Raw genomic sequence first — 26731 nt, forward strand, 5'->3', positions numbered from 1 at the left:
TCCTCCGCCATCGCGTCGGTTACTACAGGTGAACCCCTCACTAGCTCACCTTGGAAATGGTCCAACACTGACAATTATTGGAGAAGCTCTTTCTTATAGGTGGGGGAGGGAGGTTGAAGCAACTTTTTCCAAACAACCCGCTAAATTTAGAGATGTGATTCGAGAGAATTTTGAATGGCAGGTGCATTTCTACCCCTGGTGTGCTGTGAAATTCAGTTAGCAGCTGGAAATAGATCATCAAGGGGAGGGGGGGAGTCAGATGTGTTGTTGGGGTGGGACCACCACCAGGAGACTCACAGGGCGTTGCTAGGTGCACCAAGGACATCATGGCTTTTTGAAGGAGGGGAGGCAGAGCTCGCTGTCAGTGGCCACAGCATGGCAGGGTCTGGGGAGGCAGAGCTCGCTGTCAGTGGCCACAGCATGGCAGGGTCTGGGGAGGCAGGAGCACACCCAGTGTGGCCAGTCCCTCCTCTCCTGGTTCCAGCGGCACCTTCCACTGGCCAGCGGTCCCCTCATTACCGCACATGCTCGCTTCCAACAGCCAGGGGCAATCACTCCTATCTTTCGGCTGCAATGCCAAGGCATGAAAGGGCTTCTGGGAATTGGCTCTGCCCTTTAATATGAAGTGGGGATCCTAGACCCCGGCAGGGCCTGACTCATGGGCTCTCTGACCTGGAAAGGCTGCCGCATGGATCTGGGCATTCTACTTATTAGTTGCTGTTGAGTCACCCCCAACTCATGGTAACCCCGTTCACAACAGGATTGGACTGCTGTGATCCATAGGGTCTTCACTGGCTAATTTTCAGAAGTAGAGCACCAAACCTTTCTTCCCAGTCTTATTCTGGGAGCCCTGCTGAAACCTCTTCAGCATCACAGGAACATACAAGCCTCCTCTGACATACGGGTGGTGGCTGTGCACTGGCTGGGAATTGAACACGGGTCTTCAGCATAGAAGGCGAGAATTCTCACACTGGACCACCACTGCCCCACACACATACATATATGCATACATAAATGTTAACTAATTATCCAGGGACAGGACCACTTATTAAGGGACCATGCAGAGATTTCTAAATTATTTTGTCTGCCCAGCATCTGGCCTCCCCTTCTTTTGAGAAGAGTAATCCAATTTCCTTTTGGAAGTTCCCCCCCAAGATGCCCCACCCTTCCCTGATTCAAGGTGGTCACGTGACCCACGATCGGCCAAACTCTCTCACTGGGCCGCTGACTCTCAAGTGGAGTGTCAAGGGCAGAAAGGGAATGCAGGGGTGCATTTGTCTCAAGGAAACCCCGCCCCCAGAAGTGCCCAAGTTCCTGTCCTTTCCTAAGCCTGGTTCCCTAGTCTTTCTGCTGATTCTCTGAGCTTCCCAACTCCCTCCCAATAAATTCTGTTTCAGCTTAAAGCGGGCAGAGTTGGTCGCTGCTGCTTGCAGTCTGTGGGGAACTGTTACTCTGGTGGACCTCAAAGAGCCACAATGCCCGGCAGTCACACCCCATGAAACTTGGCTGGCTCTGTGACCTGCTTTGACTGAGAGAAGATGGCAGAAGTGATGCTGTGCCAATTTTGAGCCTAAGCTTTCATTTGTGCACTCTTAGAAGTCAGGCTATCCTGAGACCACCATGCGGTGAGGAAGCCCAAGGAGCCACGGGGAAAGGCCATGAGTAGAAGGGAAGCATTCCGCGGATGGGCCCAATTGAGCTCCCATCTGGTGACCAGCAGGAGCTGCCACACATTTGAGCGGGGCCAGTATGGACCTTCCAGCTGATATAAAGAAGAAGGACCAGCTGGTCAACCCACAGAGTCACTAGCTAGAAACTGCTGTTGCTTTAAGCCACTGAGTTTGGGATGCTTTGTTACATAGTAGAAACACAATCTAAAAATCCTGAATGATACAGATCAGAGCTCATTTCTCCACTTGAATGTCATAAATGACCTAGGATGAATCAAGACTTTTTCTCACCTCTGACAGATTGCTTTATTTAAATGAGCACTTTGAGGAGAACATCATTCATTCATTCCTTCAATCATTCATTCAAACAGGTAGTAAGCAGAGCACTGATAGCACAAAGAAGAACAAGTTTAAGGAGCTCATGTTCTAGCAGGAGAACCATAAACAGCGCCTCAGTTTCCTCACCTGTAAAATGGGAATTATAATACCTGGTTAACATCGAGTTGATTCCGACTTGATTCCGACTCATAGTGACCCTATAGGATAGAGTAGAACTGTCCCATAGGGTTTCCAAGGCTGTAATCTTTACAGAAGCAGATTGCCACATCTTTCTCCCACTGGGAATGATAATAGGCCCTGCTTAAAAGGGCTGTTGTGATGATTAATCGGAAGATAACATATACTCAATAGATGTTAGATTTTATTGCTATTATAAACAGAGTTGCAATTCATTGCCCCTCTGAAGTGTTTCCATTTGCTATGAACAAAAGTGTCGCAGCAGGTGGCCTCAACTCAAATGTCTGTGTGAGCCAAGCAGGTAATGTAAATGAGTGAAGTGGGCCCAGAATAAGAGAACTCATGGGTCCCTTTCTCTGCAGCTCTCATTTTACTACTTTTAACGGAGGTGTAAGAACATAGAAATATTTCTCCACTATGAGAAAAGCAGCAGGGCAAGTGCAATGACAAACAGCAACTGAACTTGGCTGCAACCACAGGCATACAATAGGGAGTGATGAGGACTGTGGCAAACTGGAGAATATACAGTCAGTGGGAATGAGAGCCCAGGGTAGCCATAAATGGCCCACATCTCCCTATTTTGAAAATGCAAAATCTTACAATTGTTAAAATGTGCCAACAAACCTTTTAGAAGTTTCAAAACAGTGTGTAGATCAAATAAAACATGTCTGTGAGCTGGATACAGCCCCTGGGTAGCCAGCCTGGGATGTCCTATTTTAATAGAATGGCTGAGCAAGGAGACTTCTTTGTGCCTCACTTTCCTCATCTATAAAACAAGGACTAGGATATTCCTGTGTCAGAGAGTCGTCACACGGCCACACGAGCAAAGCCTGGCACGTAGAAAGTGCTCAGTAAGTGTGAGCTTTTAGGAGTGTGGGTTGGGGAGAGAAGGCGAGAAAGGCGGGGTTTCCAGTGTCATGATAACTGGTGTCTTAGGCTGGGTTCTCTAGAGAAGCAAAACCAGCGAAGTGTGTACATATATATAGATTTATATCAAGGAAATGGCTCATGGGCTTGTAAAGGCTGGGACATCCCAAGTCCATGGGTCAGGCTGGGGGCTGCTCCTGACTCACGCAGCTTCAGGGGCTGGTGAACCCAAGATCAGCAGATCAGACAGCAGGCCTCTGGCTCAGAGGTATGCTGCTAGCTCAAGTCCCGAGAACCAGAGGAAAGATGACTAGGAGCCAGCTGCTGGATCCAGAGCGAGCAAAAGCCAGTGAGCTTTGTCAGAAAGTCTACCTATGTTGAATGCAGGCCACACCCCCAAGGAAACTCCCTTTCAGCTGATTGGCGCTCAGAACGGATCTCATCATGGAAGTGATTACATTACATCAGATCTCATTGTGGAGGCGATTACGTCATTACATAACTGCTAAATTACATCATAACTGCCAAACCACTGAGAATCACGGCCCAGGCAAGTTGACACACCTTAACCATCACAGCTGGTATTCCAGGAGGGCAGAGCTGGGGGGAGTTGTCTCTCCGAGGGTACACCCAGGGATCTTCCACCTAAGGGCCCTCGGTAGAATGTCGCGGCACTCATCTTCCAGGTTAACTTTCAGAGCCCAGGTGGGCTGAGACTGATCAGAAGTGGAGCGTCCCACTGGCCCTTCTGGGGGGCTGATTGTCCTTGGTGTGGCATAAGGTAGACAATCCCTCCTCTGTGAGTGGTATTAGCATAAAACCCACCTCCAGGTCTGGGGCTGACTGTCGGAAGGGCACAGGGACTGAGAGTGTTTGAAACCAACCCTTCCCTCCCCAACCTTTGCTTTCTGCGAGTGGCAAACAGGTTCTTGACTTCCTCGGGCTGAGTAGTCACCTTTGAGCAAATATCCCCAAACACTAGATTCAGATGCACTGGCAGCTTTCCAAACCTCCTCCCTCCTTGCTGCTTTCATTCAAAAAATATTCAAGAAGCACCTATAGGGTGCCAGGCCCTGCCCTAGGTGCTGGAGATACAGCAGTGAACAAGACAAACAAGGGCCCTGGCAGCACGTAGCTTGCTCCCTAGCAAGTGGAGAAAGGACACAGGACAAGCTAGCAAATACGTAAACCGAGATAATTCCAGAGAGTGGTAAGTACTATAAACATAAAACAGGGTGCCATTCGAGGCATCTGGGCATTCTAAGGAGGTGACGTTTGAGCTCACATGGAGACCTGAACGATCAGAAGGAGTCAGCCATGTGAAAGGCTGAAAGGAAGAGCATTCAGGCAGAAGGAACGGCAAATGCAAAGGCCCTGAGGCTGAAACGAGCACTGATGCATCTAAGGAAAAGAAAGGTGGCCAGGCTGTACAGGTCAGAGTAGAATATGGCAAGGAGTTTGATCTTATTACATATCCAGTGAGCCCCCGGAGGGGTGGGTTTATCGGGGGAGTTGTCATCATCTATGTGGCCTATGGGGACTTTGCAGAAATGACCAGCAGAGGGCATCCCGTTCTGCACCGTCTCTCTCTGCTTCAGTGGTTCTCAAATTCCGCTGTTTAGTGGAGTCACTTGGGATGGCTGTAAAATATCCTGATGTCTGGGAGCCTCCTCTCAGGGACACGGATTTAATTGGTCTGGGGTGCTGCCTGGGCACTGAGATTTTTTAGCTTTCCTGGAGATTCTGTCAGGGACCCCTGCTCTACTTGCAGGCACCTCCACCTGTGCACATGGTGACAAGCCCCACTTGGGCTCCCAGGACCTAAAAGCCATCTCTTCCCAGAACAGGTTGCCTGGGTGGTGCACACAGTAAATGACTGGGTACTAATCAAAAGGTTGGCAGTTCAAATCCACCCAGAGGCGCCTTGGAAGAAAGTCTTGGTGACCTACTTCCAAAAAATCAGCTGCTGAAAATCCTATGGGGCACTGTTCTCTTCTGACACATATGGGGTCTCCATGAGTCTGAACTAACTTGTCGGCAACTGGTTTCCCCAGAACAGGCTCAGGGCCCTGTCCTATAGGTTGGTCCCCGAGGTTTGCTCCTTTCCAGAGCTGGCCTCACTGAGTCCTAAAAGACAGGTGGGTGGAGGGAGTGGAGCAAGGTACAGAAAAAGCACATCAGCCCAGGAAGCCACAGGATCGAGCTCTAGCGCAGCTACGCTTTGACTCGCTGCACTCTCCAAGCTGGTTCTGTCCATCTGTAAGGAGACCAGTTCCTGCCTTCCCTCTGGGCAGAGCGGCTAAAAAGACCAAACAGGATGCTAGCTGCAAAGGCACTTCAAAAAGCTAAAAAGGATCTACAAATACAAGCAACAGCAATTGCGATGGCAACAATAGTGATACCTGCAGCTTTGAAGCAATTTCCACGTGCCAGGCACTATTCTAGTGTCTCACAATAACTCTAAGAGGAAGATACTAAATTGTCCCCATTTTATAAAACAGGGAACTGAAGCTTGGAGAGGGGAGTGACTTGCTCAGCTCCACCCAGTTACTGAGTGGCCAAGCTGGGATTTGAACCCACGGAGTCTGGCTCTAGAGTCCGCACTCTTAACCATTACGATACACTGATTTTCAAGGATGTCTCTTATACCCAGGAGCCTTGGTGGTGTTACAGTTAAGTGCTCAGCTGCTAATCAAAAGGGTGGCAGTTCAAACCCACCCAGCAGCTGCACGGGAGAAAGACCTGGTGATCTGCTTCCATAAAGATTATAGCCTAGGAAACCCTATGGGGCAGTTCTCCTCTGTCACACACGGTAGCTATGAGTCAGAATCAACTCAATGGCACTCAACAGCAACTCTTACATACAGTCTTCTACAGCTTCTTCATCTCCTGTCTGGGGTGGAAGCCACTGATATCTAGACTAACCCAGGAACTCACACCCCACTCATTGGAGAGGTTGGTCCATGCTAACTGTATGGATTTGTTTCCCTCTGGCTGGTCTAGGGCACTTTTGGAAGCATGTCAACAAGGACGGTGCTTAGCCAGAGAGGAGCCTGTGGCAACTCTCTGAGGCAGACACTGTGGGTGACACACCTGATGGTCAGTCCCCCTTCTTCCTTGGTTTATAGGACCCCAACTTTGTTCAGCAGGTGGGCCTTCTCCTGCCCAGGCAATAAACAGGCATTAGTCTAAGCCAGTGGCTTTGGTGGTTCAGTGGTAGAATTCTTGCCTTCCATGCAGGAGACCTGAGTTCCATTCCTGGCCAGTGCACTTCATGTGTAGCGACCACCCTGTCAGTGGAGGCTTGCGTGGTGCTATGATGTGGAACAGGTTTCGGTGGAGCTTCCAGACTCAGATGGACTAGAAGGAAAGGCCTGGTGACCTACTTCTGAAAATCAGCCAGTGAAAACTCTGTGGATCACAACGGTCTGATCCAGTTGTGTGTGGTGTTGCTGTGTGTTGGGGGAAGACTTGAGGACAACTAACGGCAACAGTCTAAGCCAGTGATTGTCAGAGGGGCGAAGCCACCTCCAGGGGTGCTTTGAGAATTTGTGGGGACTTCTGAAAAATTGTTGTTGAAAATATGCACAGCAGAACATACCCCAATTCAACAATTGCTACATGTGTGATTCGGTGACATGGATACAGTCTTCAAATTGTGCGACCATTCTCATGGCTCCTCCCCCACTGACACAAACTCACTGTCTGTGGGGGCTCTGTGGTTGTCACAGTGACTGGGGATGCTACTGGCACTTAGTGGCGGGGGGAGGGGGGCAAGGATGCTGGATATGTTCCACTGATCCACACAGTGAAGAATCACCCTGTTCCCAGCACAACTTTCTGATGTGCGCTGGACGTTCGTGTAGGTGAAGACGCTGTTTTCAACGACCTGAGCCTAGAAATGAGCTCTGATTCATGTAGAAACAAAAGACGTTTGTATGGTTTTACTCTTCACTGAATCTTCCAGGAAAGCTACCACTAAGTAAACTGAGGGAAGACTGTAGTTTGTTTTGTTTGGAAGTTTTGGCAAATTGTTCACTATTTTGGAAAATTACATCACTTATAGCCACACCACTTGTGATATTCGAGCTGCCAAAACCACACACCCACATCCAGTTACATCTGTAGCTGTCAGGCTGATGGGATTCGATACGACCGTGAGCATCTGACTGCTTCATTATGTTTTCTAATGTAGTTGTAAAGGAATTCTGGTGGTGCGATGGTTAAGCGCTCGACTGCTAACCAAAAGGTTGGAAGTATGGACTCACTCAGTGGCTCTGCCAGAGAAGGGCCTGGTGATCTGCTCCTGTAAAGATTACCGCCTAGAAAACCCTATGGGGCAGTTCTGCTCTGTCACATGGGGTCACTGTGAGTCAGATTCGACTTGACGGCACCCAGCAACAACAGCAGCAATGTAGTTGTACCTCAGTACTTACATCCAAACAAGAAAACCAAACCCAGTGCCGTCAAGTTGGTTCCGACTCACAGCGACCCTACAGGACAGAGTAGAACTGCCCCATAGAGCTTCCAAGGAGCGCCTGGTGGATTTGAACTGCCGGCTCTTTGGTTAGTAGCCATACCACTTAACCTCTATGCCACCAGGCTTTCCCAGTACTTACATATGGCAATATATATTTTTAATTATAAACCACTTTCCTTTTAATCTTCCTTTCAATTACAGTCAGGGTATTTTATTGATTAAAAAAAAAATCATGTGTGTATAGTATATATAGTATATATACTATACATACATGATTTAAAAAAAAATCATGTGTGTAGGTAAGCTATATTATCTACAAATTTAATTTTAAGTAAGCCTGGCATTAAAAGTATTTGTTATAAGCCCACGCAAACCACAGGCTCTTCTAGCCTGATAGCAGAAGAACTAGATGGTGCCTGGCTACTGCTATCAACTGTTCTGACCAGGGACACAACAGAAGGCCCTAGTTAGAATGGGAGAAAAATATAGGACAAAACTCAAATTCATAAAAAATAGTAGACTTACTGGACTGATAGAGACTAGACGAACCCCGGAGACTATCACCCTAAGATGCCTTTTTAACCTGAAACTGAAGCCGCTCCTGGGGGTCACCTTTCAGCTAAATAATAGATTGGCCTGTAAAATAAATAATAACACTCATGAGAAACACGCTTCTTTTAACAATCAACTATATGAGACCAAATGGTCAACATTTACCCAAAAGCAAAGATAAGAAGGCAAGGAGGGGCAGGGAAACTGGATGGATGGAAATGGGGCAGGTAAGGTTGGAAATGGGGAGAGTGCTGACACGTTACAGGATTGTAACCAATGTCACAAAACAATTTGTGTATGAATTGTTGAATGGGAATCTAATTTGCTGTGTAAACTTTCACCTAAAACACAGTAAAATATTTAAAAAAAATTGCTATAAGAAGAGAGTGTTTGATCCATTAATACTGGGAACCCCTGAGCTAAGTCAAACATGAAAATCCCATTTCCCTTCCCTAGTATCATGTTTAGGGGTGAGTACAAAACCTAAAACAAATCACTCTTAAAAGAAATACAACCAGAATGTGCCTTAGAAGGGGGGATGGTGAGACTTCAACTTGCTTACTTTAGTCATCAGGAAAGACCAACTGCTAGAAAAGGACATTATGTTTGGTAAAGTAGAGGACCAAGAAAAAAAACGAGGGAAACCGTTAATGAGATGGACACAAGGGCCACCACAATGGACTCACACACACTAATGATCGTGAAGATGGCAGAAGACCAGGCAATATTTCATCCTGTTATACACAAGTTTGCCATGAGTTGGAGCCACCGTGAAGGCAACTGACAACAACTAACAGCAAAACCCAGCCCTGGAAGAATGAGACCCAAGGAAGTCTGCTGGGGTGGGGACTTATTGGAATGATTTTTGCTCTCTGATTAAAAGAGAGATAGTAAGGAGTCTACCCCTTTATTCCCACTTTGTATGAGGATGTGATGTCTGGAGCTGTGGCAGCTATTTTGAGACCATGAGGCAACAGGGCCAAAGACATGATGAGGACAGAGGAAGAGAACAGAAAGATCTTGAGTCCTTAATGACATCATTGTACTGCCAAGCCAGCCTAGGCACTCCCTGCCTTTGGAACCCTTGGTACATGAGATCATTAAATGTTTCTATTGCTTAAGCTACTCTCAGCTTAAGCAATAGAAACAGCTGAGTGCTCAAATGATTAGGCCTCCAAGCCACTAAGAATCCCAGCAGGCTTTCGTGTTCTCTGAACTAGTGAGATGAATGACCTGCATTCAGAAGTCCGTGGACAGCGTCTGTCTCTAACGCAGCTTTTGGAGGGTCTGATTTTCACCAGAGCATGAACATCCCCTGAACTTCTGTTGGCTAACAGTTTTGTTCAGCCTCTTTCAAAAAAGCTCCACTTCTCTGGCTACTGAGATGGGTCAAATCCCCCACTGGGACCCTGACTCAAAGCCAACAAGAAAGGGTGTTGGCTGGTTTCTTTCCTGAACACATCTGGCTCCCACCTGGCCAAACACATCTTGGGCACAGCTCATGATCCCCAGGGATGTCCCAGCCCATCAACTCACATACACAAGAGCTGCTCACAACCAACGACTCTGGGAGTAAGATCGAATTTACAGACGTCTCCAGAAAGGTCCAGGTGTGCAGAGCTGTGGGCCAGGCCTTTCATAAGACGACACCATGTGTCAGAGGCCAAGGCCACTGGGCAACGTGTGCTTTGGAATCAAATGAAGAGACCATGGGGAACTCAGAACAGTGGTGGTCTCTGGTAAAATTTCACAAAATCGGGCTGGAGGAGACGCTCAGAGGCCATGCCAGCAGCTGGTCCACCAAGGAAGAATGGTGCTGCCTGTGAGGACCGGGATCCCACAGGATCCTAAGCAACTTCCCAAGGGGATCTGCTACCAAGTGACCATTACTTAGTTCTATCTGCTAACCACTAAGCAGCACAGGGGGGAAAAGGAGGGGCTTGGCCTGGGAACACCAAGAGGAGTGAGCATGTGGGACGTGCTAAAAATAGTCAGCAAATAGAGGCCTGATGGGCACTGGGTGGAGCAGGGGAGAACCACAGCAGAGAAGAGAATACATCCTCCCTGTTGATGGAGCCCAGTCCCATGGCTTAAAGTAGCATCAGTTTGCTGATGACGCTCAGATTTAGGTTGCTAGCCTCAACCAGCTCCAGGCTTGTATATCCCCCAACCAGCGAGCTTTCAGACATCCAGGTAGAGTGGCAGCTCAAACCCAACACCTCCAGAACTAAACTCCTGATCTCCCCCATCAACCTACCCACCAAACCTTCTCTCCTAGTCCTCCCCATTTAGGAATCACCTTATGCTGGGCTGCCAGTCATCTTTGATTCCTTGGCACTATTGACATCTGGGGATGGATCCTTTGTTTTGTGAGTCCCTGGGTGGTACAAATGGTTAAGTGCTCAACTAACAGCCAAAAGATTGACAGCTCAAACCCACCTAGAGGTGCCTTGGAAGACAAACCTGTCTATCTGATTCCAAAGGGTCACAACCTTTAAAGCCCTGTGGACCATGGTTCTACTCTGCCAACACATGGGATCTCCATGAGTTGGAATCAACTTGGTGGCAACTAACAACAAAAACAATTTGTTGTGGGGTCTGTTCTGTGCATTCTAGGATGTTTAGCAATGTGCCTAGGCTCTACCCACTAGGTGCCAGTATCAACTCCGCCCCCCAGTGGTGGCTACTATATGTCTCAAGACATTGTCAAGTGTCCCTTGAGGAACAAAATCAACCAGGTTGAGAACGACCAGGAAGTCTTACTGCCTCTATCCCCAAAATCTATCCCCGATGCACCCATTTACACCATCTCCACGGATACCACCGTCAGGCCCACCCTAGCTCAGCGACGTCACCAGGAGGGTGCGGAGGGTGTGGACCACACTGGGTGACACCGTCAGAGGGGGTGACACCAAAATGACTGTCCATAAAAATATTCCTATAGTTAATTATAACAGCAAAAACATTTTTTTGTAAGCCCAAGTACAAGTATCAATATACTTACAAGGCTAAAACTCTATGCTAATTTACTTTTTGAACCTTCTAATGCACTCTGGTCAGAGCTGTCATTACTACCCAATTACAATGACGCTTTGAATCACATGGTTTCATCTGCACACGCTACTAGCATGCACTGTTGTCTTCATTGCTGCCAGTGTTTTTATAGTTGCTGATTTTGTCAAATTTCTTGGTGAAATTTGACAAAATATTGTGGTAATTAGGATTTGTGAACTTATATCAATACTTCTTTGAGAATGAAGTAGTAATCAAAGGTAAAGAAGGAGTGATATATGGGAATAATGATTTACGAGGAACATTAGTGAAAAAACATCTCTAAGGATTCTGTATGATCTGGTACAGGAGGCGGTCCATGGGGGTTGACACCAACCCTAGTGACACCACTGCCTTGGCCCCCCAGCTTCCACATACAAGGCATCCTTCTCATGGTACCCACAGAGATCTTCGAAAACAGAAATCACGCCATTCCCTCACTTAAAAACGCTTCAATGCCTTTCCATTTCATTAAAATAAAATCTGAGTTTCTCACCCTGGCCTATATGGTTCACCTCTGACCTCACCTCCTACCACCCTCCCTTCACCCACTACCCTCCATCCCAATGGGCTGCTGTTGTATTTGGTACAGGTGTCCTGGGCAGGCCATGCCTCCTCTGGGCTTTTGTCCTTGCTCTTCCCTCCACCTGGAACGTTCTTCTCACCAGACACCAGCTCCTTCTCAAAAGTGAGGCCGTGGCTCAGGGGTCACATCTTCAGAGAAGCCTTCCCTGACCTCCTGCCGAACGTTGTCCCTCACCCCTTTCCCACCGATGTGGTCGTTTTCCATCAAGTCACTATTTTGCGTGTCCACCGTAGAGCTTGTCACCTTCCAAAAGACTCATGGATGTGTCTGCTTGTTTAGCATCTGTTTCTCACCCTCTGGAACGGGGGCTCCAGGAAAGCAGGCTTCTGTCTTGTTCACCCCAGAGCCTAACACAGCAACTAGCACTCAGTAGATGCTCAATAATTCCGGGGGACGAAAAAAGACCAGACTTACTGGTCTGACAGAGACTGGAGAAACCCCCGAGACTACGGCCCTGGATACTGCACTAACCCAGAACTGAAACCATTCCTGAAGCCCATTTTTCAGACAAAGATTAGATAGGCCTATAAAACAAAAAACACGTCTGTCAGTTTGTGGTACCGTGGGGGCTTGTGTGTTGCTATGATGCTGGAAGCTATGCCACTGGTATTCAAATACCAGCAGGGTCGCCCATGGCAGACAGGTTTCAGCTGAGTTTCCAGACTAAGACAGACGAGGAAGAAGGACCTGGCAGTCTACTTCTGGAAAGAATTAGTCAGTGAAAATCTAATGAATAGCAGAGAATATTGTCTGATACAGTGCTAGAAGATGAGCCCCTCAGGTTGGAAGGCACTCTAAAGATGACTGGGGAAGAGCTGCCTCCTCAAAGTAGAGTCGACCTTAATGACGTGGACGGAGTCAAGCTTTTGGGACCTTCGTTTGCTGATGTGGCATGACTCAAAATGAGAAGAAACAGCTGCAAACATCCATTAATAATCGGAACATGGAATATACAAAGTATGAATCTAGGAAAATTGGAAATCATCAAAAATCAAATGGAATGCATAAAGCCTGATATCCTAGGAATTAGTGAGCTGGAATGGGCTGATGTTGGTTATTTTGAGTCAGACAGTCATTTGATTTACTATGCCGGGAATGACAACTTGAAGAGGAACGGCGTTGCATTCATTGTCAAAAAGAACATTTCAAGATCTATCCTGACGTACAATGCTGTCACTGATAGGATAATATCCATGCACCTACAAGGAAAACCAGTTAATACGACTATTATTCAAAATTAGGCATCAGCCACTAAAGCCAAAGATGAAGAAAATTGAAGATTTTTACCAATTTTTGCAGTCTGGAATTGATAGAACATACAATCAGGATGCACTGATAATTATTGGTGACTGGAAAGCAAAAGTTGAAAGTGAAGAAGAAGGATTCGTAGTTGGAAAATACGGCCACGGTGACAGAAATGATGCTGGAGATTGCATGATTGAATTTTGCAAGACCAACGACTTCTTCATTGCAAATACTTTTTTTCACCAACATAAACATTGACTATATACATAGACCTTGCCAGATGGAATACACAGGAATCAAACTGACTACATCTGTGGAAAGAGTCGATGGAAAAGCTCAATACCATCAGTCAGAACAAGGTACAGAGACCAACTGCAGATCAGACCATCAATTACTCATATGCAAGTTGAAACTGGAGAAAATTAGAACAAGTCCATGAGAGCCAAAGTACAACCCTGAGTATATCCCACCTGAATTTTGAGACCATCTCAAGAATAGATTTGACATGTTGAACACAAGTGACCGAAGACCGGACGAGTTATGAAATGACATCAAGGACAGCATACATGAAGAAAGCAAGACGTCATTAAAAAGACAGGAGAGAAAGAAAAGACCTAACTGGATGCCAGAAGAGACCTTGAAACTTGCTCTTGAATGTCGAGTAGCTAAAGCAAAAGGAAAAAAATGATGACGTAAAAGAGCCGAACAGAAGATTTCAAAGGGCAGCTTGAGAAAACAAAGTAAAGTATTACGATGAAATGTGCAAAGACCTGGCGATAGAAAACCAAAAGGGAAGAACAGGCTCAGCATTTCTCAAGCTGAAAGAACTGAAGAAGAAATTCAAACCTCCAGTTGTAATAATACTGAAGGATTCTACCGGGAAAATACTAAACGACGCAGGAAGCATCAAAAGAAGATGGAAGGAATACACAGTCACCATACCAAAAAGAATTGGTCAACGTTCAACCATTTCAGGAGGTAACATATAATCAGGAACCAACAGTACTGAAGGAAGAAGTCCAAGCTTCACTGAAGGCACTGGCGAAAAAAAAGGCTCCTGTAATTGATGGAATACCAATTGAGCTGTTTCAACAATTGGACGCAGCCCTGGAAGTGCTCGCTGGTCTTTGCCAAGAAATTTGGAAGACAGCTTCCTGGCCAACTGACTGGAAGAGATCCATATTTATGCTTACTCCCAAGAAGGTGATCCAACCAAATGCAGAAATTATTGAGCAATATCATTAATATCACACGCAAGCAAAATTTTGTTGAAGATCACTCGAAAGCGGCTGCAGCAATACATCGACAGGGAACTGCCAGAAATTCAAGCCAGATTTAGAAGAGGATGTGGAACCAGGGATGTTATTGCTGATGTCTGATGGATCCTGGCTAAAAGCAGAGGATACCAGAAAGATGTTTCCCTGTGCTTTATTGACTATGCAAAAGCACTTGACTGTGTGAATCATAACGAATTATGGATAACATTTGGAGAATGGGAATGTCAGAACACTTCATTGTGCTCATGAGGAACCTGTACATGGATCAAGAGGCAGTCGTTTCAACAGAACAAGGGAATACTGCATCGTTTAAGGTCAGGAAAGGCGTGCGTCAGGGTTGTATCCTTTCACCATACTTATTCAATCTGTACGCTGAGCAAATAATCCGAGAACCTGGACTATATGAAGAAGAACAGGGCATCAGGATTGGAGGAAGACTCATTAACAACCTGCATTATGCAGATGACACAACCTTGCTTGGTGAAAATTAAGAGGACTTGAAGCACTTACTGATGAAGATCAAAGACTGCAGCCTTCAGTATGGATTATGCCTCAACATAAAGAAAACAAAAATCCTCACAACTGGACCAATAAGCCACATCATGATAAAGGGAGAAAAGATTGAGGCTGTCAGGGATTTCATTTTACTTGGATCCACAACCAACACCCATGGAAGCAGCAGTGAAGAAATCAAAACACACATTGCATTGGGAAAATTGGCTGTAAGAGATCTCTTTAAAGTGTTAAAAAGCAAAGACGTCACCTTGAGGACTAAGGTGTGCCTGACCCAAGCCATGGTGTTTTCAATAGCACGTATTTTCAATGCATGTGAAAACTGGACAATGAATAAGCTGGACTATGAATAAGGAAGGCCAAAGAACTGACGCCTTTGAATTGTGGTATTGGCGAAGAATACTGAATATACCATGGACTGCCAAAAGAATGAACAAATCTGTCTTGGAAGAAGTACAGCCAGAATGGTCCTTGGAAGCAAGGATGGTGAGGCTGCATCTCACATACTTTGGACATGTTGTCAGGAGGGATCAGTGCTTGGAGAAGGACATCATACTCGGTAGAGGGTCAGCAAAAAAGAGGAAGCCTCTCAATGAGATGGACTGACACAGGGGCTGCAACAATGGGCTAAGCATAGCGACAATTGTGAGGATGGCACAGGACCAGGTAGTATTTTGTTCTGTTGAGCATAGGGTCGCTATGAGTCGGAACCGACTAGACGGCACCTAACAACAACAACGTAAAACAAAAAATAACACACATGAGAAACATGCTTCTTCTCAGTTCAATCAAATAGAAGAGATCAAATGGGCAACTCCTGTGCAAAAGCGAGACCAAAAGACAGGAAGGGAAAGGAACTGGACGAATGCACACAGGGAACTTGGTGTGTACGTAGGGGGGTTTGTACTGTCACATTGTGGGGATTGCAACCAATGTAAAAAAACAATATGTATATAAGTTTTTGAATGGGAGATTAACTTGAGCTGTAAACTTTCATCTAAAACACACACACACACACAAATTCCATGGGTGCTGACAAAGAGAAAGAATGCCCTCTGAATGTGTACAGCAATTTACTGAAAGCCTTCACACCCTGTTCTCCTGGAGAGCATTTTCCCTGCCTTCCGCAGCCTCCACGTTAGGCAGGAAGACAGGGTTTCTCTTTCCCAAACCTCCCTACTGACACACTGGTTCATTGCCTAGCTTCCAGGATCCTCCCTGGGAGTTTGATTCAGTGGAGTCTGGAATTTTCCTTTTTGAACAAATATCTCCAGACAATTCTCATGGTGGAAGGTGGCCGCCAGAAAGCACAGGATCAAGGCTAGGCTGCACCCTTGAGACAGAATGGAGACAACTCCATTACCATCACCGCTCACATTAGCGTCCCCCCTTCCCTCCCCTCTGGTCACAGGCATTGGCTATTTGTCCCCTAGCAACTAGGCTTCTTTTTTACTGGGGAACTATGGAGTCCCTGTGGGGTCTCCAGGTGGTAGAAGATTAAGTGCTCAGCTGCTAACTGAAAGGTTAGTGGTTTGAGTCTACCTTGAGGTGCCTCAGAAGAAAATCCTGGAAATATACTTCCAAAGTGAAAACTCTATGGAGCACAGTTCTACTTCAACACACATGGGGTCGCCATGAGTCAGAATCCACAGTAACTGGCTGGTTTTTTGTTCCCTCAGGCTTTGGGGCCTCAGTTGGTCAGCCCTCCAGCTCTAGGGTGGGAACTGCGACCCTGGCCTAAGTCAATTGTTGGCAATTCATTGCCTTGGCTCGTGAATGCTTCAGTAGTGAGCACATGATATAGAACAGTCCAACCAGAGGGGCACTTGGGGAGTGGGTGGGCGTTACCAAAGGCTCTTTACTGTGTGGTTGGCCCAGAGAAGATGAGGCGCCAGCTCCTCAGCCGTCATCTTGACACCTCAAGTATGGTCACAGCCAATGTTTATAGAGGGCTTACCTGTGTCAGACCCGCACTAAGCACTTGACATGGATGATCTCATTTTATCCTTTACCACAAACCAGGAGACGGGTGCTATCATCATCCTCATTTGTCAGATGAGAATGTGAGGTACAGAAAGATTAAGTACCAAGCTCAAGTTCACACCGCGGGGCAGGCAGCCAGGCAGTCTGGCTCTCTTAACCACTCTGCCCCTCAGAGTTGGAGAAAGAAACCAACTCCGTGGAGGCAGCGCAGAGACGGTGAGAAACCGACTTCTCAGGATGCTGTTTGAGCCTAGAATCCAGCCGCACCTGAAGGCAGGGCTACCTGAGGACTTCTGGGCTATGAAGGCCAGCAAGTCCGGTTGTTTCCTCTTAAGCTGGTTGGAGAGGTTTTCTTTCCCCCTTTCTGCTGCTTACAAAAGGAAGGATTTTGATTACTTTGCTGTCCTTCTGGGAAAATACCCCAACTGGTATTCCATTTGCAATTTGCACAGAGCAGCTGTTCAGTAAACACCAGCCAACATGGATGAAGAAGGCTTCTCTCACTTCCTGCCTGTTAGCTCTGGGCCCATAACCCTAACACCTAACCGTGGCCCTAACACCTAACCGTAGCCCTAACACCTAACACCCTAACACCTAACCGTAGCCAGGCCAGCACCTCTTCCCCTTTAGGCTTTGAGTCAGGCTGGTTCCCTAGCAACCACCCCAATTAGGCAATCTCACCATTTTTCAGGATGCCAATTTATTATAATGATCTTAATAATCTCCCAATTAGATAGCGCCTTGAATCTGGCGAGATGAGGGGCTTTTGCAGATTCCCCAACAGAGGCCTTCACAAGAAGGCCCAGTAAAGGCCGGGCCCCAGGAAGTCCTCCTTAGCCAACAGGGCAGCGTGAGAGGCCTCGCCTTCCCCATCCACTGGCCACAGGGCCCAGCTGGAAGCAGTGTTCTGGACCCGCAACCACCCCTGGAGAGACAGGCTAGCACAACTCTGTCTCCAGTCACAGAAGGGTCTCACTGTGATTTCAGGGACTAATACCTTCCTCTCGGACGCTGTAGTTTTTTCTCTTCAGCCATATTTGGTATCCCACTTCGCATTTTGAGTAGAGGGCAACATGTGTGCAGCCTCACAGGCAGAATGAAAAGCCACCAGAAACTGCATGTTTTCTCCAGCACAAAGGAAAGCAAAACACAAACCTGAAACTCCCCCAAAAGTGGATGCTAGTGGACACAGGTGGGACTACTGGGGGAGTCTCTACCTCCTGAAGTTTTATTGTCTCAATAGGTTTTCTTCCGCCGAGCAAGTGTTTCTTCTACATTTGGAAGAAAAGGCCAAGGTTGTTGAGGCAGGATGGTACAGTGGTTTGGAGCATGGGCCCTGGAGCCTGAGCGCCTGGCTTTGAACCTTGGCTCCACCACTTACCTGCTGAGGGTGAGTCAAGAATCCTCTCTGTGCCTTGGTTCCCCTATCTTTAACACGCGACAACCACAGCACCTAGTTCACAGGGTTGTCACATGGATTAAATGCATTAATATGTGTAAAGGACTCAGAACAGTGCCTGGCCTATGAAACACTAGGAAAGCCTTACCTACCACCTTAAATCTAGGCTAAGTCCTTTCTTTTAACTACAAAGTGGGCAGAAATGCTGATCTTCTGCAGGACATGGCTCTCGGTCTCCTTCTGAGGGGCAAAGTCTATAAACACATAATGGCCAACACGTGCTGGAGTGGGTGACAATCCCCATCTGGCTAACTCAGGAGATGAGAAGCTGCCCCCCAGAGGTAGGCCCAGACTTGCCTGGTTTGACCAGATCCAGAAAAACAGAGAGGGAAACGTTAGCCCCGAATAAAAAGGTAGGCTTTCAAACATTAGCAGGCATGCAAAAGTCCCTGGTTTGCACACAGTTGCACTTGGCTGGTAACCAAAATGTTGGCAGTTTGAACCCATCCAGCGGCACTGTGGGAGAAAAGCTTGGTGATCTTCCGTAAAGATTACGGCCAAGAAAACCCGATGGAGAAGTTCTATTCTATAACACATGAGATCTCCTAAGTCACAAACCAAGAAAAGAAACAAAATCAAAAAGTGTCAGTGGGTGTGCAAATGCATACCAACTGGGTCCTCAGATGACTGTCGCATCAAGCTGTTGGACAGGACACACATACTTGTGCACACACACACACATACTGCCATACACGTGCAGGCGCACTCACACACTGCCACACACATGTGCATGCACACACATAAACACACTGCCACACACACGCATACACGCTGCCACATGCACACTTATGCACACACGTATAACACTGGACGTGTGCATGCACACATATACTGCCACACTCATGTGCACACACACATACACACTGCCACATGAGCAAACACATACACGCTGCCACATGCACACACGTATAACACTGCCACACACGTGCATGCACACACACATACTGCCACACATGTGCACATGCACACACATATACACGCTGCCACATGAGCACACACATACACACATACACACTGCCACATGCACACTCATGCACACACGTATAACACTGCCGCACGTGCACGCACACATATACTGCCACACTCATGTGCACGTGCACACACACACATACTGCCACACATGTGCACATGCACACATATATACACACTGCCACATGAGCACACACATACACACTGCCACATGCACACTCATGCACACACATGACACTGCCACATATGTGCATGCACACACATATATTGCCACTTGTGCACACACACATACACACTGCCACATGCACACACATATACACACTGCCACACGAGCACACAGACACTGCCACATGTATGCACATATACACACACTGCCACACACACACACATGCTGTCACACGCATATGCAAGCACACATATATACACACTGCCACACGCACACACATATACACACTGTCACACACATATACACACTGCCACGCGAGCACACATACTGTCACATGCACACACATATACTGCCACACGCATGTGCACATGCACACACACACTGCTACACGAGCACACACATACTCACTGTTACATGCACATGCATGCACACACATATAATACCGCTACGCACGTGCGTGCACACACACGTACTGCCACATGTGTGCACATGCACACACATACACACACTGCCACGCATAGCCACATTGTTGTCGTCAAGCCCAAGCTTTTTACAATCAACTCATCAGTTAATCCTTAAGCTTGAAAACTTCACATGTTATTAGGGTTTCAGAAAAAGCCATCAATTCAAATAAAATCCAGGAAACATACACAAAGCTCAAACCCCAAACCCACTCCAGCCGTGGAGCAGTTAAGCAACAGCTCGCCTTTACGTACGTAAACTTCACGGAGGAAGGAAGATACTTTATGTGCAAAAGTCCAACCTCATTAGTTAAGTCCATCACTATCACCCTTTGAGCTGCTTATTAGAACGTTAAATTACACACACGGACAGGCTGTTCTGAGGGAGTCTTCTCTCCTGGCCAACAAGCAAAGCTGGGAGAACATCCTGGAGGGCCAGTGGTCTTCAGTCTGTCCTCCCCACCCCCTTTCCATATTTAATGAATGGCTCTAATTTAATTAAAACCCTCTAGTGGTTCTGTAATGGGTAGCCGAGTTAAGAAAGAAATCCCCTTCATATTAACTACAAGATGAGAGTAACTCTTCCTGCTCTGGGGAGTGTCGCCAGCCCGGCTGTCCTCCGGGGACAGCCCATTTCCCCTGCTTCCCAAGTACCTCCCCAGAGAATCTGCTCAGGGCAGCCTCCCCTTCTTTGCCCCAAAGGAGGGAGGGGAGCACTGTGGCAAAGAGGCAGGGGACAGATGGAGGGGCGAGAGGGCGGCTGTCCCAACATGACAGATGTGCAAATACCCAGATTCAAACGTAAGCTGAATGTAATTACTTGGTTAATTAAATATTGACTTTTAACTCAAAAAGTGATTAAAACAAGCTGCAGGGAAGACTGTCCAGAAAGGAGAGGGGCAAGGGATGAATCAGAACCTTCAGGAAGGGGGCAAGGAAAATGGGGTTGTCTAAATGAAGGCCTGTGCTTGCTCTTCCTACTGCACGCAGGCGCCTACTGTATGCAGAGGCGTGGCCTTCAGTCTGTGGGCAGGTGGGGAATTGCCGACAGAGGCCACCGTTGGAAACTAGGATTTGCAGGTTTCTCCACTCTTTTTTTTCCACTCTAGGGCCCACATCTTTACCCGGCTGCCCTCCATGTGGATCGGTGGCTCTGGCAGGCAGGGAGGAGATAACGTTTTCCCATGTTTCCCTGGCACGAGGTGGTGAGCCATAAATGCTTGTGGAATGAATGGATGAATGAACTGGTAGAAGCAATGATTATTTTTAAGTTCACTCCTAGAAATCGCTGCAACTTCGCAGTCAGACTTTTGAAACCCTCGGGAGCCCGGGGAGGAAAGATCTCTCTACCGGGCTATGAGAACTGGGTCCGCCCGGCCCGGAAGGAAGTTTGCCTTTTCAATCCTCTTTGCCCTTCTGGTATCTGCGAGTTCCCAGTCACTCTGAGATCCGGTGCACCGCTTTCTCCTGTCCTGCCCGGGCAAGCCCCACGTGGGCTGGTTTCTAACTCGTCCGTTGGGTCTAAATCCAAAGGGGTCAGCGGGGCCATTCTCCTGCGGCCGGCGGGCTCAGGCGCGCTTCCTCCGGGGCCTCCAGGGCACGGAGTGGCACGTCCGCGGGTCAGCGGCTTGCTCAGCCCGCCTGCGGGGTCAAAGGGGTCATCCCCCTGCGGCCGGCCAGCCGGCGCCTCTCTCCTCCCGCTTGCCGGGTACCCCTTGGCGCGCGGCGCTCGGGCCGACCCCGGCTCACCTGGGCGGAGCTCGCACCCAGGAGAGGCTCGGGCTCCAGCCACTGGGGGTTCCCACCAGGCCCAGCTCCCCTGCCCCGCCCACCTGCCCCTGCTCCCCACTCACCGCGAGCTCTACCCGGGTGGCCTCAGCCGGCTAGGGGCGCCGCTGCCTCTGCCGCAGCCCAGCCGGGTCGCGGGGCGCAGTGGACTCCGCGCCGCTGCTGCTGCCGCCGCCGCCGCTGCTGCATCCCCGGGCGAGCGCGGCTGCTGCTCCTCCTCTCCCTCCTCCTCCTCCTCCTCCTCCCCGCCTCCTGCTCCGCCGCCGCCCCGGCCCCCGCCCCGGCGCGCCGCCCTCGCCAAAGTCCGTCTCCGCGCCCCGCCCGGGCCGCTCTTAGTCGCCCCTGCGCGGCCGGCGGCGCGGCCCCAACCAGCCCCTTGGCACCGCGCGGCCAGGCCCCCTCCTCCCGCGTGCTGCCGGCCTCCGCGCGGGGGAGGGAGCGGCGGGCTGGGAGAGTCGAGGCCCGGGACCGTGGGCGTCGGGGAGCCGGGGAACTGGGGACAGGGACCGCAGGCGGCGGGGAGCCGGGGACGAGGACTGTGCGACGCTTTACCTTCGGCTCGGGGACGCGAGGCCCAGCTGCCCCGGCGCACGGCCTTTGCCCCCGAAGTCCGGCCTCGGACGGGGGGCGAGCCAGGTCCCTGCCGCTCGCAGCGTCCCGATGCCTCCGGACCCCGATGGCCGCGCTCCCGGCGACGGGCGCGCACCCTACCCGGGACACACGGACGCACACTCACCAGGCACACACTCGCTCCCGTCTCGCCCTCGGCGCAGAGTTGAAACAGATGTGGGATTCGTCCAAGAGCTAGGAGGGAGGGAGGGACGCAAGCCCGAGTCGTGTGTGTGTGTGTGCGTGTGCGTGTGTGTGTGTGTGAGCGGGCGCGCGCCACACAAACGGAGAGGGGGGCACCTGTAATCAATCAAATATTGTAATAAAGTCAGGAGGGCCACCGACCAGGTCCACCTAGCTGCAGACGAAGAGATTCTTGCCTCTTTTTCGCTTTCTTTTTCTCCTCCCTTCGAGCTGGAAGGAGCCAAGTGTTCCGCGGGGTGTGGGACAGCCCCGGCCTGGGCGCCCCCTCGTAACAACACGTTAATAAATGTTTTCTTTTATCTCTATTCGCAGGGGCTCGCCCGAGTCTGCAAATGTGCGACCGCCTTTGCTGAAAGCCGGGCCCTCGCCCCTAACTGCACACATTTGCCATTGGAGACTCTGGCTGGAGCCGGAGTCCACAGGTAGATCGCGGGATGAACTGCCCACTCGCTCCGGAAGCTCCCAAGAAATTAACTTGAGCTCAAGTGAAAATAGCCGTTGCCCAGAAATGGCCCGGGTATAAGAAAGGAGAAACCAGCTTCCTCCAAAAGGGGAGAAATTCGACTCAAGGTGGTGCTGTCTACCTTGGTTTCCATTGTCCCCAGCGCGACAGAAAGAGCGTGGAAGGAGACAGGGCTGAGAGGTGCGCAAAGAGCAAGCAGAGAACCAACTAGCAGCTGCAGAAAATACAGCTGAGCTGCTAAGGGGAGACAGACCCTGACGAGAAGTGTGCTTGTAGGCAATAGTAGCTTGTTTAAATTATTAACCATCTTAACCCAACTGGTATTATTATAGCCATTTTACAGTTTTGGAAACAAACTCATAGGGAGGTATTGTAACTAGTCAAAGGTCACACAATTGTAAGTGGTAGACCCAGGATTTGAAACCAGGAAGCCTGGCCTCAGAGTTATGCTCTTAAATGTTAGGCTATTAATTGCTTCCAAACGAAGTATCTTCTTTCTCCGATGTAGTCTCTTCATGTTCGTTAGGGATGTCCGATTTAGCTATTAAAAATGGAGAACGTCCGTGGGAACATACTTATATACTGAAAACCATTCGTGATTTATCTGATTCACGTTTAACTGGGTAGCCTCTCTTTTACCCGGCAACCAGGTTGGGGGCTCTAGATTCATCCCCCGCCCCCATAAGGTCTGGTAAAGAAACCTGTTGTCGTGGAGTCAATTCTGACTCCTACCGACCCAGTAGGACAGTAGAACTGCCCCATAGGTTTTCCAAGAGTGTGAATCTTTACAGAAGCAGACTGCCACGTCTTTCTCCTGCGGTTAGCACCCTAGTGCCTAAACCATTGCAGCACCAGGGCGCCTTATCATCTTCCTTCCAAACCAAACCAAACCCACTGCTGTTGACTCATAGCGACCCCACGGGGTTTCCAAGGCTGCAAATCTGTATAGAAGCTGACTGCCACATCTTTCTCGAGGAGGCACCGCTGACCTTTAGGTTAGCAGTCGATTGCTTTAACCACTGTGTCACCTCATTAGCCAAAACCAAACCGGTTGCTGTAGAGTTGATTCCAACTCATGTGTCAGAGTAGAACTGTGTTCCATAGGGTTTTCGGCTGCTGATTTTTTGGAACTAGATTGCCAGGCCTTTCTTTTGAGGCATGACTGGGTGGATTTGAACCTCCAGCCTTTTGGTTAGCAGCTGAGCACATTGTTTATACCACCTAGGGACTCCCAGATCAACATACAGTTGAAATATTAGAGAAACCATGAGCTTTCTTCTTTAAACCAGGTCCCTGGCCCCACTTTTGGCACCACTGAAGTTAGTGATCTTCTGCGTCTTTTGTCTTGAAACAGAATGTCAGGTTTACTTCTTCACCATCAAGTACCAAAGACAATGGGAACCCCCTGTCTGCCTCATCTCTCCCAAGGGAAGGACACGTTTCTGTAGAACCTCTAGTACAGGGCTGCCCAGTAGAAGTATCAGGTGAGCCATAATTTTAAATTTTCTAGTAGCTGCATTAAGACGTAAAAAGAAATAGGTGAAATTAATTTTAATAACGTATTTTATTTAACCTGACATCTAAAATGCTTCCATTTTAACATGTAATCAATAAAAAACATTACTGGTGAGATAACTTACATTCTTTTTTTTTAAGTCTTTGAAATCCAGGGTGCATTTTACACTTAGAACACATCTCAGCTTAGACCAGCCACCTGTGGCTAAGGGTTACCATGTTGAACATCGAAGCTCTGGTATGTTCTTTGGTCCACTGCTGAGTGTTTCCACAAGGGTATCCCATTTAATCCTTTTAATGATCTTTGCAGAAAACCGATGCTCAGAGAAGCGAAGGAACTTGCCCAAGGTCACAGAGCTGAGGGTGTGTCTGGCTCTGGGATACATACCCCACTGCAGCAGCGATTTTCTAATTTGTCCTTTGGGGGTGCCTCAGGGGCCTGAGGTGGGGCAGGGAGGCCCAGGCATGGTATCTCTCTTTTACCTGCTTTTTATGTTGGGTTCTTGGGGGTTTTCAGAATATTTCAGGGCGATGGGGAGATTTCCACTGCAAACACTTTTTAAGCCATTGCATTGCTGCACACTGCTTCCTTCGGCCCCAAGTTCATGAACATGGCCTTCCCTCTCCTAAATGATGCCTGCCCACAGTTTTCTTCTCCGTCCTTCTCTCCTCATCAGGCAAATGCAGTCACAGAGGTGCCTTGGGGACTGTGGGCTGGGCCGACGGTGTTTCGTGGTGAGTGGATTTTTCTTTCCGTGGTTGCTATTCAAAGACCAAACGTGGTGATGTTTGCTCCTTATCCTTCCTTAGGGAGGAAGGGACAGAGCTGTGTGTGTTCTTTGTCAGCAGCTGTGGCCAGGACTTCAAGCACCAGCTCAGACACTCACAGGGGTAGGAGGACCTGCAAAGAGCACTCTGCAAAACCATTTTGGTTTTCCATAATTCACAGCAAACTCCACGGTCCTCCATGTCCAATGCCTCAGCCTCAGTTTTCCAGGTTCCTTCCAGGCAGGTGGGGACTCGGGTCCCACTCAGGAGCTCAGTGCCTGCCGGGGAGACGTGAAAGGCCTCGGGCTCAGAAGTCCCCCAGCCTGGGACTCAGTCTTTGCAGAATTCCTGGGACCTTCCCAGCTTCCCAGTTTTCCAGCCCCTGCCCACCCCGAGCCACACTTGTCCCTCCTCACCCTGATGAAATCTTGGTGATAGTGACTATCCTGGCCAAATAACCCGCCTTTCCAGCTCATCAGGCCGCTTCCTGAGGCTCCCCCATTGTTGGTGTAACCTCTCAGGGAACTTTGTCTCGACACTTGTAGGCCTCGCTGCTTCCTTCTGCGGGTAACTTGGCAGCCCTTTTGTGCAGAACATCTGTCTGGTCCTATCGACCCTGCAAAGTGATAGCTGCTGTTTTATTTCCGTGACTCACGGGCAGCAGCAACGACAACAACAAACCTCTCTTGCGGTGTGTTTCTTTATTTCCACCACAGGCTGAAACTCAATCTCATGGCATGAGCACTTTTGGCTGAATTTGGGTTGGAGTCGATGGGCTTTTTCGAGGGTTGTAAAAGTCAAGCTTTTAACGTGTCTCAAACCAATTGGTGTATAAACGAGAAACGCTAAAAGATGGGGGTGAGTGGGGGGCTTGAGAATGCGAGGTGCACAACTGGGCCACAGGTGCCTTTAATAACGCGCACAAGTTTGACTGAAACGTCTACAATCACGAGCAGAGAAGGCCGGAGAGCCACCCTCAGGGGGTTCTCTCAGCTCCTGAGTGGGGACAGTTTTGCCCGGGTTTCAAAATACCAACTCCAGGATCATCCGCCATCATCTAAATTTGCAGTTAATTCTGCCTGAGTTTTCACTTAGACCCAAGCCATCTTGTCAGTAGAAATGCGATTACATTAAAGACAAACTGTTTATACTTCATGAGATATTGTGATAATGAAAAGCAGCAACTTAAATTACCCTTAAGTTAGACAAACATTGTGTTTCACACCGCCTCCCTGGGCCAGCGTGCTGACAGAGACTTGCTTGACTTCAGCAGAACAGGCCTGATCGTCACAGCAGAGGACATATATTTTCCCCCTTAATTGCATGTAATTGTACAGTCTAATTTATTCGACGCCTAAAAGTGTGCATTCATGAATCAAGGGTTCGTTTCGGTGGTGGGAGAATTCTAATCAAGCGTAATTGCTGTCTCTTGGGTGCCGCTTATGAGTGACTTCAGAGCGCGATGATGGCTATTCTGAATTCTGCCTTATTCCAAAGACAGTAAGGCAGGCTGCAGTTAAGATATTTTTTGAGGGCACGTAACAGTGACAGTTTGTCTAGTTGCTTAACCACCCACCGATAGTTCTCTT

At 48.5% G+C, this 26731-nt stretch overlaps 1 protein-coding gene across 4 annotated transcripts in view; it reads right to left on the minus strand.

The window, feature by feature from the left end:
- Positions 1-22406, minus strand: part of SULF2 (sulfatase 2) — a 144598-nt gene extending 122192 nt beyond the window's left edge. For 2 of the 4 annotated variants that reach the window (XM_064276177.1, XM_003411756.4), the window contains exon 1: positions 21649-21736. The gene's annotated coding sequence lies outside the window, so the exon portion shown is untranslated. Of the gene's footprint in view, positions 1-21648; positions 21737-22135; positions 22228-22319 lie in introns of those variants that run through there. The other 2 variants (XM_064276176.1, XM_064276175.1) reach the window with 2 other exon arrangements.
- Between the last annotated feature and the right edge of the window lie 4325 nt (positions 22407-26731).

Source organism: Loxodonta africana, chromosome 24 (assembly GCF_030014295.1).
Source record: "Loxodonta africana isolate mLoxAfr1 chromosome 24, mLoxAfr1.hap2, whole genome shotgun sequence".
NCBI classification, from domain to species: domain Eukaryota; kingdom Metazoa; phylum Chordata; class Mammalia; order Proboscidea; family Elephantidae; genus Loxodonta; species Loxodonta africana.